General features: G+C 46.8%; 1 protein-coding gene across 1 annotated transcript in view; it reads left to right on the top strand.

Moving 5' to 3' along the window:
* PRKCH (protein kinase C eta) overlaps positions 1–20507 on the top strand; it is a 121436-nt gene that overhangs the window by 28883 nt on the left and 72046 nt on the right. The window lies entirely within an intron of this gene.

The raw sequence follows: 20507 nt of genomic DNA, 5'->3' as shown, positions 1-20507 counted from the left end.
TTCTGTATGGGAGCCAGGAATCAAAGCAGGATATGCTCCTCTGTTACCTGCAGCGTGGGGGAGATGGATTTTTAATGCTTTCTCTTGTTCCGCCCCAGAAACTGATGCTTAGCATGAAGGCCGTGCTGGGGGATGCAGCACAGGCAGCCGACCCTGCCATGCTCTGTCTTGGATGTGAAGAGGGTGCAAGCTGGAGGGCTGCTTGCTTCAGTGGTTACAGGGCAGCTCTGCTTTCCTGCTTAGCAGTTCCTCTAGCTCCCCACTTGTGGAGGTGCACAGGCCTGTCAGTGCCCCTGCCTTTGTTTTTCAAATGCAGGTTTGAATGGAAGCTTGTGCTTTACTAGGAGCTTTTGGGGAGCTGTCTTGCTCTTGCTGAGCCAGCAGCCTGATGTGTGCTGGGGCCTGGGCAGCTGCTTGGTGGTGAGCCGCTGCATCAGAGGAGCTGGTGAAGCTTTTGGTTTTCTTTGGGTGGTTTACACCCCAGGAGTGCTCTGCTCTGCTCCTGGCAGGATGGCTGTGGCCTTTTAAAATATCTGATTACAGAAGTGATCAGCTGAGCCATACCTGAGGGCCTGGCAAGGGCTTGCAAGCAGTCGGTGTTCCCCTCCACAGCAGTATCCCAAGCCTCGTGGTGTGGAAGCAGTGGCAGGGTTTGCAGTCATCCTTCGCTGTGTGCAGCTGGGGCTGCTCTTGCTCCTAGGGACTGTTGGCAGGGCATAATCCCACTTGCAGAAGGTATTGTTAGGAGGGAGACGTGAACGGAAATGCTGACTTCGACTCCTAAGGAATATATAGTCTTGGAGTGATGGAGAAGACGAGGAGTATCACCCTCTGGCACTGCTGCAGGGCAGAGAGGACCAGAATTCCCTTTTCTAGTGAAGTGCATTTACCATGTAATGCTCACTGGGCACAGCACCACTACAACTTCAGTTCTTTATCTGTCAAGTAGGAAATAATGTTTTTCTCTACCCAGGTGTCGACTTTGGGATGTCGGCTTTCACATTTATCCCCACGTAAAGCATCAGCAGATCATTTACCCTTTCTCCACTAGGGAGATGCTCCCTACAACTGTGCTTTGACAGGGGGACATGAAGATTACTGTTTCAAGTCAATTTGGAAAAAGCTTTCTGTTTGTAACCAGAGAGTGAGGAGAGTGCAAAGGTGTGCTAGGGAGGCCTGAAGGACTTTATTTGCATGTCCAGAGACCATGGCTCTTAGGGGTGAAAAGGACATTAAAAATTGGCTTTAACTGCCTATGACAGAGCTGATGATGGAAAGAGGGGAAAAAACTAGAGGGCTTTTACTGACCTGCATCTCAGTCTGTGTCCACATGCAAGCGTGTCATGCTTGGCCATTTAAGGCAGGGTTGAGCAGGGATGGTGGGCTTAAGCCTAAATCCAGAGAGGGCTTCAAACTTGTGATGGTGGCTAAGTCGTTAAGGCATGTTGCTAACAAGGTCTCAAAGACGAGAGATGGAGGACTCAAATGTTTGTACAGCTACTGATTTCCGAGGAAAATGGGAAATGTTGGAAATAGTTCACTTCTCTTTCTTCTGTTGTTACTGAGGTTGTGTGGACTTGCAGAGCAGGAAGATCGAAGATGGTTCTTGGTGGTGTTCTTGACTGGTTAGTTCCGTGTGTGGTCACATTTAGAGTTTCCAAGAACAGACATAATCCAGAGCAAGCCTGATTGCAGATACTGATTTCTTCCAGTTGTTGGATAGTGGAGGCATCCATCAGGGAGCAGTTGCCTTCTGAAAAATAGTGAGATATCTTCCGTAATGTCATATTTAATTCAATTTTTTTTTTTTTTCTGGAAATGTGGAGGGTCAGAATTGTATTTGAAATGTAAGTGTTTTGGAAAGAATTCTGAGAATAACTCAACAACTTCAAAGCACAAAAAGTGGCCTCCCACTTGTTTGCCCGAGTACAGAGAGCAGCCGCTACCACATCCTCCCTGCTAGCTATGGCTAATGCTGCAGAGGCCGCTTGAGGGCTGTGTGTGTCTATGGGTGCACAGAGAACCCAACAATTAGTTTGTATTGGACCCCGTCAGGTAGCACGCATAGACCTATGTAGAGTTCCCAAGCAATATGATGTTTAGGACTTCTGATAATTTTCTTGAGACTTATGAATGGTTAAGTGTGTAACTCTGGTACGTTTCCTCTCTGAAAAGGGTCAAACAAATGGTGACAAGGTGCTGCAAAAAAAAAGCCAGACTCCAGCAGGTAAGAAGAGCAACATGACAGTGTCCATAGGCTGACTCTTCAAGCCACCCACATTTTTTTTTTTTTTAGCAGCTCTTGCCTCACTACTGTCACTAGACCGTGGGGTCAGAAGGATAACTTAATGGAGTCTGAACTGTGGGGAGCATCTTCCTTTGAAAAGCTTCTGAGAGCTCCACTGAGCAAAGGTGGAGGGTCAGTGCTTACTGCTGGTCCTCACACCGCCAACACATCAGTCATCTCAGAGGGGTTTTATACCAAGCTAGTTGTGTTGTTTATGGAAGTAGGCAAATTCACAGGGTCTCAGCCACTATCTATCTCCAGTAAAGTAAAAGCTCAAAAAGTGGCTGAAGAGAGGGAGGAGAGAGAGAATAAAAAGAAAAAAGCAAAAAACCCCCAAACCCCACCAAAATCAACCAAACAAAAAAGGCTGGGATGTTAGGTCTCCCTGAGACTGTATTGTTTTGTTGTCTTATAGAGCTTACCCAAAACAGACAAGGTGGTGCTGGCAATTTGTACTTTCTTTAGCTTTGGGAGTGGTTGTTTTTTTGGTTTGATCAAATGGTCTTTTGACCAAAAGTTTGATTTGGTTCTGGGTACCCATGGTGAGGACAGAGGAGAAGCATGGCACTCCTGCAAGGGGTGCAGCATGTCCGACAGAAGCATTTGTGTACCATCAGGATGCGGGTAGTATAGAAAGTGTACAGCTGGGAGAAGAGGTTAGTCTATTGTAGGTTCTCATATGGCTCTTCTGTCCATCGGTGTTAACCTCCTGTTTTGAGGCACGGAAATACACCCGTTTAATGTGTTAAAAATCCGTCCAGGAAGAGAAGGGAATGGAGCAATAGGAAGTGAGGGATGTCTAGTGAAATTATCCTGCCTATCTTTATTTTCTGTGCTGGATGTATTTGTTGCTGTGCTAACCGCTATCTGATTATATTAACTCCCCTCATTCAGCTGACATTTCCTGTGTAAAGCAACCAGTGCAAAATTAAAATGAAAATCTCCTTACCTTGGAAGGAGATTACCTCTCCAAGCATGACAGTGTCTCTGCTGGCCGTGCTCGGTCCCAATGGCCCCAGCACCTGGCTGGGGTGGAGGGAAGCACCCTCTCATCCAGCTGTCTCCCTCCTTGACCCAAGAGCTGTTTGACTCCAGGCTGTTCTGTAGAGAAGGTGAGGACTGCCTGCTGCCTGCTAGACTTCAGGCATTGCTTAGGGATTGATTTCCCTTGAACATCTCCCTCCTCCCAATGAATTTATTTACTCTTTCCTGGGTTTTCTTTATTTCACCCTGCCTGACAATAGGATTTTTTTAAGCCATCAAAATCATGATTTTTAAAATAAAAGAATTCCTTATTCTTTTTATTCTGGATGTTAATACTCCTTCCCCCCTGCCAATGGTGTCTTTAGCATTTCTTACCTCTCTGTCTTTGTGTCTCCTTGTCCCTTTCTCTCTTAAAAATAATGAATGTGCCTTCTCTGAGAGGTCTGTCTTTGCCATAGATGTGCCTCTTCTGTGGATGTGAGGAGCTGGGGGTGGGAGTGGGGTGCAGTGTGCTGTGCGTGGGCCCAAGCAGAGCCATAGCTCTCGGGAGGAGTTCAGCTCTGCCCAGCCCTGGGGACCGCGGGGGCTGTGGTTTAGCTGAACCATTCGTGCACTGCCTCTCTCCCTCCCTGCGATGACCCACATGTCTGCCAGGATCTCTAAGATAATCCATAAGATCTCGACTCTGCTTTAAGCCTCCTTTAAAGGAAAATTTCTGGTTTATTGCTCTCTAAAACAGGTAGTGCTGTGTCAGGTATAAAGTTCCCTGATGTTCCTCTTCTCCTAACCTTGGCCATAACCATTTCCATGTGGACAGCTTCCAAGTAGTGTTGCCTTCCTCACTGCTCCTGGGAGCACCCTGGCAGGAAGACAGCATTGACTGGGGGCCGTTGGGGTTCTCCCGCACGGTGTGCCTGAGTACGGTTTCTCTGTGCTGTCCCAGGGTGTCATCTAGGTCCCCCTGGCTCTGGTTGAAGTCTCTCTAAGGGGCCACTGTCTTTGGGGCTTGTGGTGTTCATAGTGAGTGACTGTCGTGCTATTGGGGTGACCCACTGGGTGTTGCAGTCAGTGGCACGAATTCAGAGCTGCTCTCCACTACTTGCCCCTCTTTGCTACTGAATACTGGTTTCAGCTGTGAAAGGGCAAGCCATGAATTTCTTTCTTCTTGGGCAAGGGGTGATGGATTTGAAGTAAAAAGCCTTGCAATGAGTGTGGGTGAACTACTGCTGTTGTTGGTGCTTCTGGTCACCTGTGACACATTAGTAGAGATACTCAAAGCAGGTGAGCACAGGTGAGCATGCATTGGTCAGGGTGTTTTGCGGCAGCAAGGTCAGACGGCACACCCAGTGGCTCCAGGTGTGTGCCTGAAGGACAGCATGAGCCTCTCTCCCTTGCAACACTGGCGTCCCAGAGCAAAGTCCCCTCACAGCTTTGCCTAAAAGGTACGTTGCTGTGCCCTTGGTTTGCCACCTCTCTTTACGTCTTTTAATTTTGAGCAAAGCTAATGAAATTAATACAAATTAATTATTTGATTGAATTAATGAATGAAGCAGGCCCTGTGGAAAATGAAGTGCTTCTATTTTAATGCTTCAAACTCTTGCAAGTTGCTTTTTTTTTTTTTTGTTTTGTCACTCAAAGTGATAGTTCTGGCTTGAAGTTCAATTTTAATTTCATCATTGTGAGGTAAGTAATGGTTGTTTCTTTTCTTTCAGTGTCAGGAAAGACAAAGACAAACTTGAGTTCTGGGCAAGAAATAGAACAATGAGAATATTGAAAAGCCAAGTGACTTGGTAGAGCAGATATAGTACCCATTTCTAAATATTTAATGTTGGTAGGCTTTGCAGCAGCAAGGAAGCCTGAACCTGCCTCTATGGAGGCAGGAAACGCTCTTTTCTTTTGCAACTGACACGTCATGTGTTTGAGACGGTTTGTTCTCAAGCATGAAGACTCGGAGTCTTTTGCTGTTGTTTTTCTTAGAATACATTTTTATAACACGAGGTGGTTTTTATCTTCAGAAGTAGCATTTCCTTGGACAGGAATCAGTAAAGATCTGCAACCTTAAACTCTCAAATGGTATATAGATGTGCTAAGAAGGTCCTTGCTCTATACTGTAACGTAGCTCCTCAGCCTCACAAAACTTCTATTCACAGCTGTGTTATTAGGCTCTTGCACAAGAGGGAGAGAAAAGATGTTTATGGGTCCTCTGTAAACAGCAATAATGACTGTATTTAGCCTGGTTTTTATACTTAAGGGAACAATTATTGGAAAAAAGGAACCAGGAATGAAAAATGCCCTGTTCTCATCCCCTAGATTGTAGAGGGATGAAGCTGGGTTAATTAGCATTGATAATATACAGCTGTGGGCTGGCTTCAGGGGCAGTGGGTTGGCTGATATAGATAAGGTGCAGCTGTGGCTGGTGCTGTTAAGTGGTTGCGCAGCCAAGGAAGAGAGAGGAAGAAGCAGAGAGAAGACAGAGCGTGCCCTGGGTGAGGAGAGACTAGGAGAAGGCAGCAGAGGGACTGGCATGAAGAGAATGTTGGTGTGAGATGGTAAAAGACCTTGTTGCAGCTTGATAGTTTGGAGAGTGCTGCAACACTAGATAGCTGGGCCACTCTTCTGTTTCGGGTTACTAGCACAAGCAGAATTCTAAGGTATGTAATAGATGCTGTCCAGAGAGCCTCCTGATCTAAATGGGCAATATCAGTGCGGAATAGGATAAAAAAAGTTTTGCTGTCTTTGGTTCACAGTCTGAGAACATGGAAGTCCTTGATGCCTAGCCCAAAGTCTTACATGGCAGAGAGCAGCAGGAGACGTGCTTTTCTATACCCCTGTATTTTTCTTTTTCAATGCCTACACTTTTTCCAGGGCTTTATACTTGTTACATATGTGCATGCTGCAGGCAAGGGATTTTGAGATGTACTCCATGTTGTTTCAACTCTGCATTTCCAGATGGAAATATGTCAGAACAATGTCTGGTCCCGTGGGGGAGAAAATAATACCCTAAATGCACCCTGGAGAAGACTGAGCCTTTGCAGAGACCAGGAATGTCATCTACAGATGCTGTGCGTCTCTGCGTGGGAGATGGGTGAACCTGAGTCAATCCCAAATTTTGCTGGAAGATGTCAGAAGAGTTAAAAAGTAAAAGCAATTCTGGAGGCTGATCTTGAAGTCCTGAACAGGTATTGCTGTCCTGGCGGTCAGGCTCGGCAAACCTCTGCCCCAACGGAGATGTGTCAGCCAAGCCAACGGGAGCAAGGGCGACTCTACGCTTGTCGTGAAGCCTCTGTGAGTTAAGCGCAAGGATGTCAAAGCTGCTCAGCAACGCTGAAGATCTCAGGAGAGAATTTCAAAGTCAGAGAGACCATGAAGAATCTCTTGGAGTTCTTTTTTATAGGGAGGAGCCTTGGGGTGTTCTGAGAAATGTCCTTTGGGCTATGAGTTGTCATTAGGAGAAGGGGCTGTACTGCATCTTCCTGAGCCCTGCCATTCACTTGCCCTGTCCAAGCTGACAGTGCCATGAGAAGGGGTCACTGTAATGAGAGGCAGCCCAGCCTTGGAAGACAGAAAAAGTGGATGAATGTGGGGATAATGCAAAACTATTAGGTGGGAGAATAGTGTGAACAATTTTTTTTTTTTTAAGTGAAGGCTTCAATATTTAATACTGCATTTTGCATTTAAATATTGGAGAGAGAACCCACATATTTTTGTATCCTGGCACTCTCATATCTCACATGTGCCTCTGATCCATTTACAAATGAAACCAACAAAAAAAGGAGGGGGGGGGGTGTGAGGAGAAAAAGGCAAGTTTGGTAAATTTTGAATTTTCACAGGAAAGAAGGATTTCAACAGGGGAAAACAAACAGTTTAGTCTTGATTGCTGGAAGATCTATGCTCTGGCAGCGAAGTGGTTTGCTTAGTGTTACGGAGGGACGCTAATGCAGAGCCAGGAGGTGAACAGCACCACTGCATATCCACAAAAGACCACCTTATTTCTTGGAAAATGATCCATTTGAGCTCCACAGCTATTGCAGTATGTCTAATGCTGGGAGGTTTTGGGCAGTAATTCATGACTTGCCAAGATCTGCTAACAGCTTAGATACCCAGACGCTGTAAAAATGCAACAAACAGCAATATCAGGGTTAACTTCGCTTCCTCAGTGGGCTATGTTTTGTCTGCGTTCTGAAACCTAGATATAAATATGCAAGCTTGCAATCTGCTCTGGGATTTCAGTGTTCCTGGCTGTAATGAGGAACAGAGATTTTTGCTTTATTTTAATGTGATTCCTGGAAGAAGTGACGGTGGTTCCCAGAGGAGCTTAAATCTGTCTGCTTGGCCTTGGAGCACAACACTGCACTGGAGTGAGTGTTTGTGCTGCAGCGAAGCAGGATGGTAAATGTGGGCTGAAAGGAGTAGAGCACAAAGCTGTTGGAGGTTAGGACTGTGATCCTGTGGCTGGGGATGATGACAGCAGCCCTGTCCCTGGTTGCTGCACCCATTGCTGTCAAGGGCACCTGGATGATGCCCTGGCCTCGGATGGAGGCAGGGTGCCCCATACACCAGCACACCTCATGTCTGTGCCTCAGTTTCCCTAGACCACAATTTGTGAGTTACCTGACTGATGAGATGGGTGAATGGCTATTGGTGAAAGCCTGAGTGAGTTACCCAGGGTCACCCTGTAAATCTGTAGGAGAAACTGGAGAGCAAAAGCCCACCTCTTTTCTTTTATTTTCTTTTTTTTTTCTTTGGGGTTTTTTTTTTTTTCATAACCTCACCTCCATCAACTATCAAGTTACTCTGTGTCCCATTTCATATCCAGGTCTATGAACTCTGGCTGCTGGTGGAGACTCCTAATTTAGGTGCCACTACCACAAGCAAGGGTTTTTCTTGTGTCTGGCAGCCTGATGTGTCAGACATCCAGTAGTCCCTGTCACGTGGCTGCTGTGTGGGGCAGTGCGGGACTTGGTGCATGAGCAGATCTGCTGGGCCTGTTGGCATGAGAGGATGCTCAAGGTAACAAGATGGTGTTGTGCCACAGTGCTTAATTACTTCAATTTACCTGGAAAGTATTCGTGCATCATTAGTGCTTGGGGGGGGGGGCGAGGTTCCCTCTGGACCTGCAGACACAAAGAGGACCAGCAGCATCAGTCTGCTGCATGTTGTGGATGTTGTGGCAGTCAGTTGCAGTTCTTGAGTCGGTTCCAGTTCTTGCACCTCAATGAAGTGGAGCAAGGTCTTGCTAACTGGCAAGCAGAACGGGGTCTTCAGCCTTAGGCAAGATGGCACGGAGCTGTAGGAAGCCGAGCTCATCTTCTAGTGGTGCTTTTGGAGGTGAATAGTCATGCTTGCCATTTATATGCCCCAGTTTTGGGTTGTTCCTGAGTGTGCCCGGCATAAAATGCTGAGTTCCCTGCTTTTCAGTGCCAGCTGTTTTTTTTTCTGGAGTGCTTCAGCAGAAATGATTTAGTTGTTTTCCAGAATGACATGCTGAATCAAAATAGAACTTTGAGCAAAGAGATCCTGATGTTGTTTTACCAGGGTGACCTCAAGCCTGGCAGAGGAGAGAGTGGGAGGGGTGAGAGCCTCCACTGTCCCTGTCTGCCTTCTGCTGTTGTTGGGAAAATACCCATTTGTGATCTGGGAGAAACTGCATGAGATCAACGTGGGTTTGAGGGCTGTGGACACCACCTGCACTGAGCAGGTTCCCACTTTGGTGACTGTTCCTCCAGGCAATGCTGACACTGCTGGTAGTTGCAGATACAGGAATGAGGTGGTTTCATGATTGAGGGTTAATCTGTCTGAAAAGGATGCTCTTGGGGTTCCCTTGGGCTGGCCTCACACAGGGCCAGTTCTGTGCTGGCTGGTTGGCTGGCTGGACTGGGGAACTGAGCGGGTCTGGAGCAGGTCTGGGGGTTGGTTTTGGGCCAGATCCATCCTGTGGTTGAGCTCCATGCTGACCCAGGGTGCTGCAGCGGGGCAGGAGGGGAACCCCAGCAGTGGGGCAGGAGAGGGAGGAAGGCAGGTCAGGCTGAGTGGGTGTCCTGCTCTCCGTGCCCTGTCTGCTGGGACACGGAGCGAGGACAGTGAATGGTGGAAATGGTGGAAAAAGTTACTTGAAGAGGGAATAGAGCCATAAGGGTTGGCAAGAAGGACATAGAAGAAATATGAAGAGAGAGAGAGAAGGAAGTAGGAGACTGGTCTGGGGAGTGGTGATGGGTGGGTATAGGCAGCAGCTGTAAGGAAGGAGCTTAAAGAGCTCAAAAAGTTAAAGAAGGTGGGAAAGGGAAAATATGGGAAGGTGGCTGATAGAGGAGCTGCAGGGAATAAGGAAGGGCTGCAGCAGAAGAGTTGTGACCATCAAAGCCTGTTTCTTGCTAGAGTCTGGAACCAAGATTTAATCCCAGAATCTCAGCTCTTTTCTGCCGTCTAGCTGTCGAACTTGCGGAGCAAGCGTGGCTGTCCCTCACTGGTGCTGGATCTGCGCAGCAGAGCATAGTCCTTTGCTGTGGAGCGTTCCCTTGTTAGTGCTGTTGTCTCTGCCTGGAGCTGTGTGCCCGAGACCACAGCCGTGCTGCTGAACCGGGACTGTGGAGGGGGAAGGCTGCTGCAGTTCCCGAGGATGAACTTAAAACCAGAAACATTTTCACTTGAAGGATATCGCTGATGTCAGAAAATCAGACTCTCGAAAGTCAGGAAATGCTGAATTTTTTGTGTCTAAAATTTGTCCTTCCTGTATGTTCACAATACAGACTCGCAGATCAGCAAGAATAAAGGTAGAAAGATCATTCTTCTCCAGCCTGCCCAGCTCAGGGCACTTGGGTGAGGAATCTGGGGCCTCAGCCTGACCCTACACGCGTTTTTACCTGCGTTGTCTCTGGTCCTGTATTTCACTTGTGCATGTGAGGTAAGGCGAGAACAACAAGTTCTTCAGAGAAAGGCTCCAGTGTTGCATCCAAAAGGGCTGATGATAACTTGCATGTGAGAGTGATCGTGCCCCTTAGCTACAGAGGCACGCTGTGTCCCATGTGGTGGCCACGCAGGGCTGAGTCCTGCAGCGCACGCAGCTTTGGGCTGTGCTCTAAGGAGGAGCGCAGAGCCTGGATGCTGGGGACGGGGACCCCACAGAAGGCACAACAAAGCCTGGCTGCTTTTCCCCCCAGCTTGCTTTCATGCCCCACATTGTGCCAGTGTAGCTGTTCATGGGGTGCATGGCAAACCAGATTTGGGAACTGATCCGGCTGGAAAATGACTATGTGGAAGGGAGTGCTGGAAGGAAGACAGGGTACCGTATAGGGGGAGAGCTGCTTCAGTCTGTGAAAGGGCTGTTGTCAGCATCAAATGACAGGCTGGCTTTCATCTCCTGTCATTTAGGTCTAAAAAAATTCCCTCCCTCTGTGTTCCTTCCCCACTGAGAGACAAGGAAAAAAGATGAGAAGAGGAGCAGGTTTTAGGTGCCTCACAAGCTTTTGGAGAAAGTGATTTGCCTCCCGCTCACCCACCTCTGCTTATTTGTTAATTGAGAGAGGTGAGATGGGAGAGCCTCCGGGGAGGCAGAATATGTACTTATTACTGCTGGTCTTACACCTGGTGGAAAGGGCCACCCATCTGTGAGAAAAAAATTGGCTGGCAGCACTGATGGCCATTATGGAGCTGGTGAAACCGGTGGGGTCCTTCCCTCTCTCTGCATATAAAGAGATCTTGAGCTAAGTCAAGCAACACCTTCTCCATATGGCACCCAGCATTTTTTAAAGCTGCATTTGTATGGATTTGAGACATCTGCTTTTGAATTCTCAGAAATGTATCTCGGAAATGGAGAAATACCTATTGCAGGGTGAAAACCCTGTTGGGGAGGAGATGGGGAAGGGGGTAGATCAGCTCTAGCTGTGTCAGCTGCAGAGGAAGCTGTCGGGGACAGCTGTGTTTGCTGCTCCTCCTGGCTGGCAGCCCTTGGGAAATCCCTCTGGGAAATAATCTTCTGGCACTAGGAGGGGTGCGGTGCGTGGCAGAGCAGTGATGGTCTGTGCCATCTGTGGAAGTGCTTTAGGACGGGCTGTGCAGCGAAGCCCAGTGTGATTGCTAGCCTGAGTGCTTGAGCGCTGACTGTTTCCTTGCTGCGTTACCAGGGTGGGGACTGTCTTGATGAGAAGTAGTGCTGCTTTTTGGCAGGTGTCTTCATGGTAGCAATAAACTTGGAATACAAGAGGCTGAATTTTTTTTTTTTTTTTTTGACAGATGCTTTGCTGTGGCAGTGTCTTGCTCAGCCCGTGGCGTGTGGGAATATGTGTGGGAGAGCAACATGGTAAACAACCTGCTTTTTAAGGCTGTGGCAATTAGAGAACTTATTAGCAAGCTGCCACATGGAAATTTTGAGAGTACGAGGGATCAGCTGTGTAATCAGAGCTGAGTATGCAGCCGGACCACTTGGGCTGGGTCTGTGCAACTGTTGGGTGACCAGTTGACCAGGAGAATCCAGGTGTTGCAGGGTAGTGAGTCAGGTGTTGGTCATCCACACAAGGCCAGTGCACCTCCAGGGATGGGGGAAAGGCTGAGGCATTGCACCACAGCAGAAAAAGGGGAGTGTTAACTTGTCCTACTTAATTAGCTCTCCCAATTAATTTGTTCCTGACTAGATTCCAGTTGGGCTTTGGGTTACAGTTTGCTTTCCCACTGAAAAGTACAGTGCCCCTGGTGAGGACAGCTTGAGGTTTCGTCCTAGGGATGGTGCCATGTTGAGGAACGTGATTGCCTCTTGTGGAATTGCTGTAAAACTTTGGGTCCCTCTGGACACAAGCTGCTCGATACTCCTGTTTCAACTGGCTTTCTGTTGATCCTGATTTCTTTGTGTGTTTTGTCTCGTGTTACATAAAGAATATTTTCCTGGTCCTCCCTCTATTGAGACAGACATTAAGCCCATGTCTCTGGAAGATTGCACTGCCTAACCATAAAGGTGTGAATTTTAAGCAGACTTAGTTGAGTGTAAAACCTTGTGTGGGCACTCTTGTTTTAACACCAAAGCAGCTAATTTTAATTCTGAAGCTGGCCATATAGCCCAAAAGAAGGATGTCCCCAGAGCATCTACTAAATACCTTTAAACTGCATCTAGTTAAAAATAGGTTTAACCTGGAGCTCGTGCTTCACAGCTCGTGTGTGGGTAGGGCTCCTAATAGCATGTTGCAATACCTACTACGGAGCCACCTATGAGTGTGCAAGCTGCTGATGGTTACGACACCCATGAGCCCCGAGGCGTCGGGAGCAGGGAAGGGTTCAGGATCTCCTTACTGTTTGCCCAGCCTGCCAGTTCTGCTTTTTGCAAGGGTTTTGCACAAGTGCTGGTAGCTTTGACCTATAAATGCTGTCACTCCGTTAGTGCTGCTTCTGCTCTGTAGCCAGCGTAGTTTGCAATCTTCTAAAACTTACGGTGCAGAGGGCTTCTGGCGCATGAATTAATCATGGAAAAGATCAAAGTTGCTTTGTTAGTTTTATTTTCCTGTTTTTAATGAATAATATATTTAAATGGTTTCCTTCTCTAGTAAATCACATCTCAACATTTTTCTCTTGAGTTTAATAGGTGGGAAGGACTAACAGGAGGTTTTACAATGGAAATTCACTTGCCTAAGCACAAGGAAATAATAATGATTATAACTGTGAGGGGAGGAGGGAGAGGAATCAATTTAAGGCTTTAATGAGCAATGCAGTAAGAAGTACGAGGTACCAGTATTATTTGCACATCTTAAAGTAAGAAGGAGCATTGTCCCCATCTTATGATAGTTGAGACTGCAAGGATGTGCCATTCTGCCTGCAGCTGAGGAGGGGAGGTGGTTATTACTGCCTGTTTCTCACTGTTTGTGTGAGTTGACTTAAATTTTTAATAATAGGGTTTTTCTGTGGGGTTTTTGTTCCCTGTTCTTATCCCAGATCAACGTGACAGGAGTGGTTATGGAGCAGTTGCAGGTGGATGCATGCTGGCAGGTCTGAGATGGTGTGTGGGGGGACTCCATTGGGAAGAGGGAGCAGTGGGTCTGGGGTGTCTTTTGGGACCTCTTACCACTGCTGGAAGACAGTGTTCAACTACAGCCGGAGGGAATGGTGTATCTGTTATTTTGCTGGATACGATCTGACTGATTTATCTTGCTTTTCCAAACTGCGTGGGTATCATGTGTCTCCTCCTGGGTATGGGCCAGATATGAGGTGGCCTTCCAGTTACAGTGCCAGTCTGGGGCCCTGAAGGGCTCAGCTCAGTGCTTGGGTTTCTGCTGTCTCCCTCAAGTCCCTCCTCTAATTTTAAATAAGATTATTCTCTCCTGGCATCTTCTCTTTCTGCAAGCTGAGACAGTTCTCTGCCATTATCACCCCAACCTGGTCTGTCTTGCAAACAGAAGTATCATGAGGTTACCATCTCCAGACTAATGCAAAAACTTCCAGAGATGGAATGATAAAGTAGTGCGCAGGTAAAAACTTCCTTGCCCTTGGCAGAGGAGCAAGCACAGGGTGAAAAATGGGGCTGCCCCCTTTCTTCTCTCACAGTGGTGTGGCTGTGAAGAGAAGGGAGAGGGAAGTGCAGGGAAATGGCTGTTGCCTTCAAACACATCTTCCTTGGCAGCCAGCAGTGTTTATGCAGCCTGTGGCTTGGAAAGCACAAGTGGGCTGGCGTGCAACGATCTCTGTCTGAGAACCTGGCCTCTTATGGCATGGGGTTGCTTATGTTCACTGAAATCTTTTGTTATCCTCAGTATCCCATTTGCTCAGTTCATTGTTACTCACTACAGAAATGAATGGAAAGGCTTTTCCATTCATGTTTTTCAGCCTTGTGCAACATGCTGCAGTGCCTTGCTTCATAGCTGTCAATATCCACTAGCAGTCTAAAAAAAAATTTCCCAGTAATAACTTGTAAAAGCAGATGTGGAGAATAATATTTTTGAGCTGCCCTGTGCACATCTGAAAGCCCGTGTGGCAATCATGATTTGAACTCTATGCAAAATAACCTGTATGGTATTCATAATTGGTCGGTAGACTTGAAGTGGCAGCAGAATACTTGTTTTAAGAGTTTCTCAGGCTGCCTTTTTCCTTCTGTCTCATGTCCTCATAGACCTTATGCAAACAGATAAAAAGCAGCAATTCCTCCTTCAGCCCCAGCACTAGGTTCTCCCCCCTGCTTTGCAGCCCTCTCCCCTCCTGCACATGTGGATGGCTCCCAGCAGCCATGTACTGGTCACTCCAGCTCTGCAAAGCTGTCTTGCTGTCCCTGGCACTGCTGCAACCAAATGCAAGAGACTGTGAGTGAAGAAAACTGAAGCCCCTGAAAGGTTCTGGATCCCAGTTCCACACTGGTGAAGTGAGTGGTGAGGTTAGCAGTCATGGGTGGAGCAGAGCTGTAGCTGGTAAGCTTGGGGAACATGGAGACCTGTCCTCTCAGCTTTTCTGTCTCACCTACTGGTGCCACCAGAGGCACCAGAGGCTGTCGTTGTGTAGTTCTAGAAATAAGCCTGTGATGGGCTTTTGTAGCAACAGCTGAGCACTGTCATGCTCACTAATACCGTGTGTGAACTTCACTGATCCTGTTCTCATTGCTGCAGCGCTGAAACATCATCATTCAGCCTCAGTACTCACATGCTGCTAATCACTGAGAGCTGACATGAACTGCTGTCCAAGACCTGACAGGAAAACAAGGAAGAAGGATCTGCCCTACTTCAGCACTTGGACGAGAAACAGAGACCTTGCCTCTGTGCTAAGTTGTGTGTGATTCGATGCAGGGACGCTTACATGTTTTTGCATTTCCAAGACTGCTGGTAATGCTGTTTCATACCATAAGTGGAAAATCCTATTTGATTTGGAGCATCATTGTTCCTTCTTACTCTTTCAGACAATATTGATGGGTTGTCATATTACAAGATGGACAGCCTGTTAACATAGGTTTTCTCTGAAGTCCTAGAAGACAACCTACTGCTGCCAGCACTAGCTGGCTCTTTCTCTCGTCTTTGTACAAAACTTGATCCAGTTTAAGAGGGGAAAACAGTAGCTGGACCAAACATAAGTCCCAGCTTGTGTTTGATGTGCCACATGTTTGCTTTGCAATGAGCCTCTTCTGGGATTTGAACCAATCCGGTTTGCTGTGCAGACTGGCAAAAGCAAGAGAAGGACAGAAACTTTGATGGAGTGGGAAAGAAAACCCTGCTCGGTTAGCGTGATCTCTGTGAATGTGGCTGTTTTCCACCTGGCCAATTCATGCGTCCAAGTGACTTTTGAGGGGAACTGAAGAAAAAACTTTGCAGTAATTAGGAAAGACAAGACTATCACTCTGCAGCACTAACGCTAGGGAAGCAGAACAGTCTGCAGTAGAAATACCAATTTGGGTGGGCTATAGCCTTTCAATCCTTTTCCCTTTTCGGAGTCAGGCTGTCAGCTTCTTCGTCAATGCTGTGTTGTGTTCGTAATGTTTTAATTAGCAAGGCTTCCTGTGGTTTTGACCATCTACAGGATTATGGTGATAAAACTCCTGGTTAAAAGATACTAAGCCATTGTAAGGGATTTTTGTCATAACATACGTCTTCAGCTTGGAAAATAAACATCTTGGTTTAGCCTCTGCTTATATTCAGTAGATGTGAGGAAGCCCGCTGTTAGGTAAATATTGAGAGAACACCTACATACTGATGGCTGGAGGGTGTGGGTATGTGTATTCATTCCCCCGCCATTTACTTGGTTTGTTTTATATGTTCTTTTCCTAAAACACCCATTAGTACTTGCCATTAAGGCATGAGCTAGGTGAGCATTTAGCCTGATCTGAAATCATTGTTTAGTGCCATGGTGCTCACGAGAGGGGAGGGGTCTGTCTGCTATCTTGCTTTTTACAGTTTACTAAGTTTGGTGGTCGGTCTGTGCTCCGTGCTTATGTATCACTCACTCTGTGCCACAGGATTTTTCTTGCAGTGCTCCCAGGGTAGCATAGGATAACAGGTGTATTGGTACTAATAAAAAAGGCATAATTAAGTTTTAACCTAACATTAGCATTATTGCTTTAAGGCTTTTTAAGTTGCTTTTTTGAATATCTTTATTTCTTTCAAAGAAAAATTCCATTGACGTATATGGGAGTGTAACACTAGCAGTTGTCATGTTTCAGGAGGTACGCGGACAACCCTTGCTGTGCCAGCATTATAGCAGTGGTTGGCAGCGTGACGGTGACATTAATTCCCAATACACGAGACCTCTCAGGCTTTAACTACTTGAGGCAAGCAGATACACACACACCCCACTTCATCCTGCAGCTCTTAGTCTTGTCTTACTGCTGTTAGTTACGCCACCACTGGAAGGACTTACTTGAAATAACTCCCTGGGATAAAAAATGGTGGGGGGGAAGAAAGGGGGGGATCCCTGGCCGGGAAGGGTAGGATTTGGGTAAGCTGGGGGCAGGGTGGCATAATGAGGCTGCTGAGTAGGTGAGTGGTGTGCTAGTGCATGCAGATGTCCTCAGATGACTTGGTGGGCTATTTATTCTCCTCTCCCTCCACGTGCATAAAATTTCCATTGCCATAAACACGTGTTAGGCATGAGTGGAGAGGAGGAAAGGGGAAGAGGCTTTTTAGTATTTCACTTTGTAGTTACTTTTGCACATAGCCAGGCACAGTAAATACCCCGTAGTTACAGACTTCCAAATTTGACCATGGATGGGGAAACTCCCTTCACTGAGCAATTAGTTGCTTGTTTTTTATAGCAGCATTTGGACGTTTGAACCATTCATGGTGGTTGTTGCTTTACCAGAGATTAGAGGCTTTTAAAAGTCTGAGTCTCCTAAAGTGGTCTAGAGCTGCTTTGTTTTGTGAAATGCTCTCCACGTGCAGAAGGCAAATATATATTCTATAGGAAATCAGCCAGAATGCAGAACATGAGTGGAGAAAATGTCTATGATGACTTTATAGCCTCTGATGCTACAGGTGAGAGGCTGCTGCATTGGCCACCCTGTCCACTAGCAGACTTCAGCACTGAATTGGTTTCTGCCCAGCAGCACTGGGGGCTGTTGAGCAGATGTGGTGGGTGTGAGCTGAGGAACTGCTGTCTCAGTGGTTGGGGAGGCTGGTGAATGGAAGGTGTTTTTTGTAGTGATACATTCCACTGTTTCAAAATCACTTGCGCCCTGTTGGAGGGTTGAACTTGTCTGCTCTGTGGTGTGGTGCATGGGACAGGTGAGCTCCCATGCGCTCTGAAGGAGGGATTTATTCTGCGGGATGCGGTTGTGTATGTAGATCTACTGGATCATGTGGTGAATGGTCTCCTGCAGCTATTGCCTGGGCCTGAGGTGTGGCTGAAGTTGTGCTGTGTGCTCCCTCTCCTTTTTGCTCAAGACAGCATCAGGAAATGGGAACAGCAGTGCCCCAAAGAGCTGATTGCATATGAAGAGCAATCCAGGCCTTGCTGAAGTTACCTCCTGCTTAGCAGAGCTTAGATTTGTTATAATGTAATGTGAGGTGAATGTAAGCTTGGGTGAGAACCACCTGGAAGACGTGCAGCATCTGGAGAAAGTTAGCAGGGTAACGCAGCCAAGTAGTGTGGGAAAATATGAAATTTGAGGAATGTTTTAAGTATGAATTATGTTTTTAGACAAAAAAAAAGGACAAAAAACTCGTGGCATGTGTTTTAATGAAAAGTGGGTCGGTAAGATGGAAGATGTGTTGTGTGGGATTTCAGTGGCTGGAGAACAGGAGATGGAGACAGAGTACAGCTCTGAGGAGGTGGCTCAAGACTGGCCATGGATGTCATCTACCAGTTCAGGCAGCTTCCTCTGCCACCCATGAAAAAGTGTGTGCCTGTCATTTGTTGGTCTTCCTGAACCATTTCAAAATTGCAGTCTCTCTGAAGCCAGGCAAACCACAGGGATGCACAGCAGTGTCCCACTCAGTGGCTTTGCAGGCCACTTTCAAGTGTCCCCTATTCCTGGTGCAAAGGACTGGGTTTTTTTCTTGGCTGCATGTGGGCCTCTTGCTGCATGGGAGAGCACCAGGGAGCCAGTTACCCCATGCTGATTGTTGAGGGGAACCGTAACAAAACCAGAAACTATATGAGCTAAATTGGAAACATACTTTCATAAACTGTTAAATGTGAGCGTATGAACTTAAAGGGCATCAGTTGCTGGGCTTCTAATGGAGCAGCTGGTATGAAGCAAGCTAGTAACTGAATTGCTGCTTTAGGTGATTGACTTAGGTGCTCAGCACCCACTCACAAACGCTGTTTTTCCCTTTCCATGCCTTGGAAGTTCTCCTGTATGTGCTGAATGCCAAGAACAGGATACTTTGCTGGTTGAGGTGTTTGGCCCTGATCCAGGAAAACACTCAAACTTATGTTTAAACCTAGATCAAGGAGATGTTCTTTTGAATTTAAAGGTGGGCAAATTCTATAATACTATAAGGATTATTTATTTATCTATTTTTAATTCTTGTCTGAAGTTGCAGGAGGCTTGGGCTCAGTGAAGCAACTGCTCTTGATCTTTTGGGAAGACTGACTAACCAGTTGACCTCTTGAAGTTCTTCTCAGCCATGTGTTCCTATGGTAGATACGAGTGGTATTAAAGTTGTGCAAAGATGATTGAATGTTTGGAAGGGATATTAAACCTCCGCATGTCAGCTCCCACTTCTGGAGATCAAAATGACATCTTCTGTGTGGGAAAGAGGCAAATTATCTCCCAGATGCAGGGTTCCTCCATCTTGCTGTCATGTGTTTCTGGTTGCCCACTGATAGAGACAAGATGCTGAACTAGATGGACCAATGTTCTGATTTAGGCTGGCACTTCCTGTGGTCCCCTGAGTCCTGTTGACCTCGGTGAGAATTAAGCACATGTTTAAGTGCTTCCCTAGAAAAGCAGGCTTTTCTGCACCAGTCCCTCTGCTCAGCTGCTTGAAGCTCTGAAGTGAAGCAAGCAGGTTTCTGTTAAGTGGTTGGATCAGCCCTACCACATCCTTTTTTGTGTTTTAACGGGAAAATCCTAATTTATAGCATGCACTCCCATTTTAAAAATAAATGGAAGCTGTCCTAAAGTCAAGCCGTGCTCCATCTTACAGTTATGCCATTGGGTAGGAGGTTTCCATTAGTGCCTGCGGAGGGGACACATGCGCAAATGGCTGGGAGAACACAGCAGAAAACCCCTCTTGAGCTCTATGGCCAGCTTTGCCTCTAAACCTGTGTGGCAAGAGTACCGAGAAGAATACATCGTGTGCCTCGTGGCCCTTTGAAGTGGCTGGGTTCAGTACTGACAGGATGGTTCCCTTATCTCCACTGCTATAAAGAGGACCGGGAAGTATGCCTGTGATGTGGGACTCTTACATTTCAAGCCTTGATCAGGTTGACAGATTTTTGCTCTTCCCCCCCCCCCCCCCCCCCCCCCCCCCCGGGGTTAATCAACAAAGCTAGTTGAAAGCAAGGAAATGCTCTGCCCCCTTTTTATGGGTAAATGAAGTGGGATGGTAACAGCTGTGTTTGGGTACCATTGCTGATCCACTACTCTGGGATGATCAGATGGGTGGGAAGTTTACAGGCTGCCTGTCTCTTCCTGTGTCCTTATACCCATGCAGAGGGTTTGGCAATAGCTGGCTTTTGTCTTGCATCCAGTCCATGCTCAAGAGTCCTGAGTACATACGTCAGTGCACAATTACCTCTAGCAGACTCCAGCGTGTGTCCCCAAAATGCACTTGTTAGCAGGGCCTTTACCTGGCAAAGCAACTAGCTTGAAAATTTCATTTCTTTCTTCTGAGGCAGGTGTGCTCCAGATGAGGCTTTGATCTGGGAAGCTCAGCTGAGCCTTACCTGGTCTGTGCGAGGACCCCAGAGACCAGCTGGCTGTGATTTGCAAGTCATATGGCTGCTGCTGTATGGGAATAGCTTTCTTGATCTAGAGCTTAGTTCTACCTTTAAAGAGTGACTTGTTTTGTGTAAATTTAGCTTTTCTAGGAAATAGTTATATGGCTGAACTCAACCCAGTAAAAAAAAAATATTTAAATAGATGATATTTTGTGATATTAAATTGTGCTGGGTGGGTTTAAACTGAACATTAAGAAGCATTTCTTTACTGAGAGGGTGGTCAAACACTGGAACAGGCTTCCTAGAGAGGTGGTCGATGCCCCAAGCCTGTCGGTGTTTAAGAGGCATTTGGACAGTGCCCTTAACAACACGCTTCAACTTTTGGTCAGCCCTGAATTGGTCAGGCAGCTGGACTGTGCAATTGTTGTAGGTCCCTTCCAACTGTGAAACAGTATATTCT

This window comes from Falco rusticolus, chromosome 7 (assembly GCF_015220075.1).
Source record: "Falco rusticolus isolate bFalRus1 chromosome 7, bFalRus1.pri, whole genome shotgun sequence".
NCBI lineage: Eukaryota > Metazoa > Chordata > Aves > Falconiformes > Falconidae > Falco > Falco rusticolus.
Note: the sequence above shows the minus strand (reverse complement) of the source record. Positions and strands in the feature narration are given on the sequence as shown.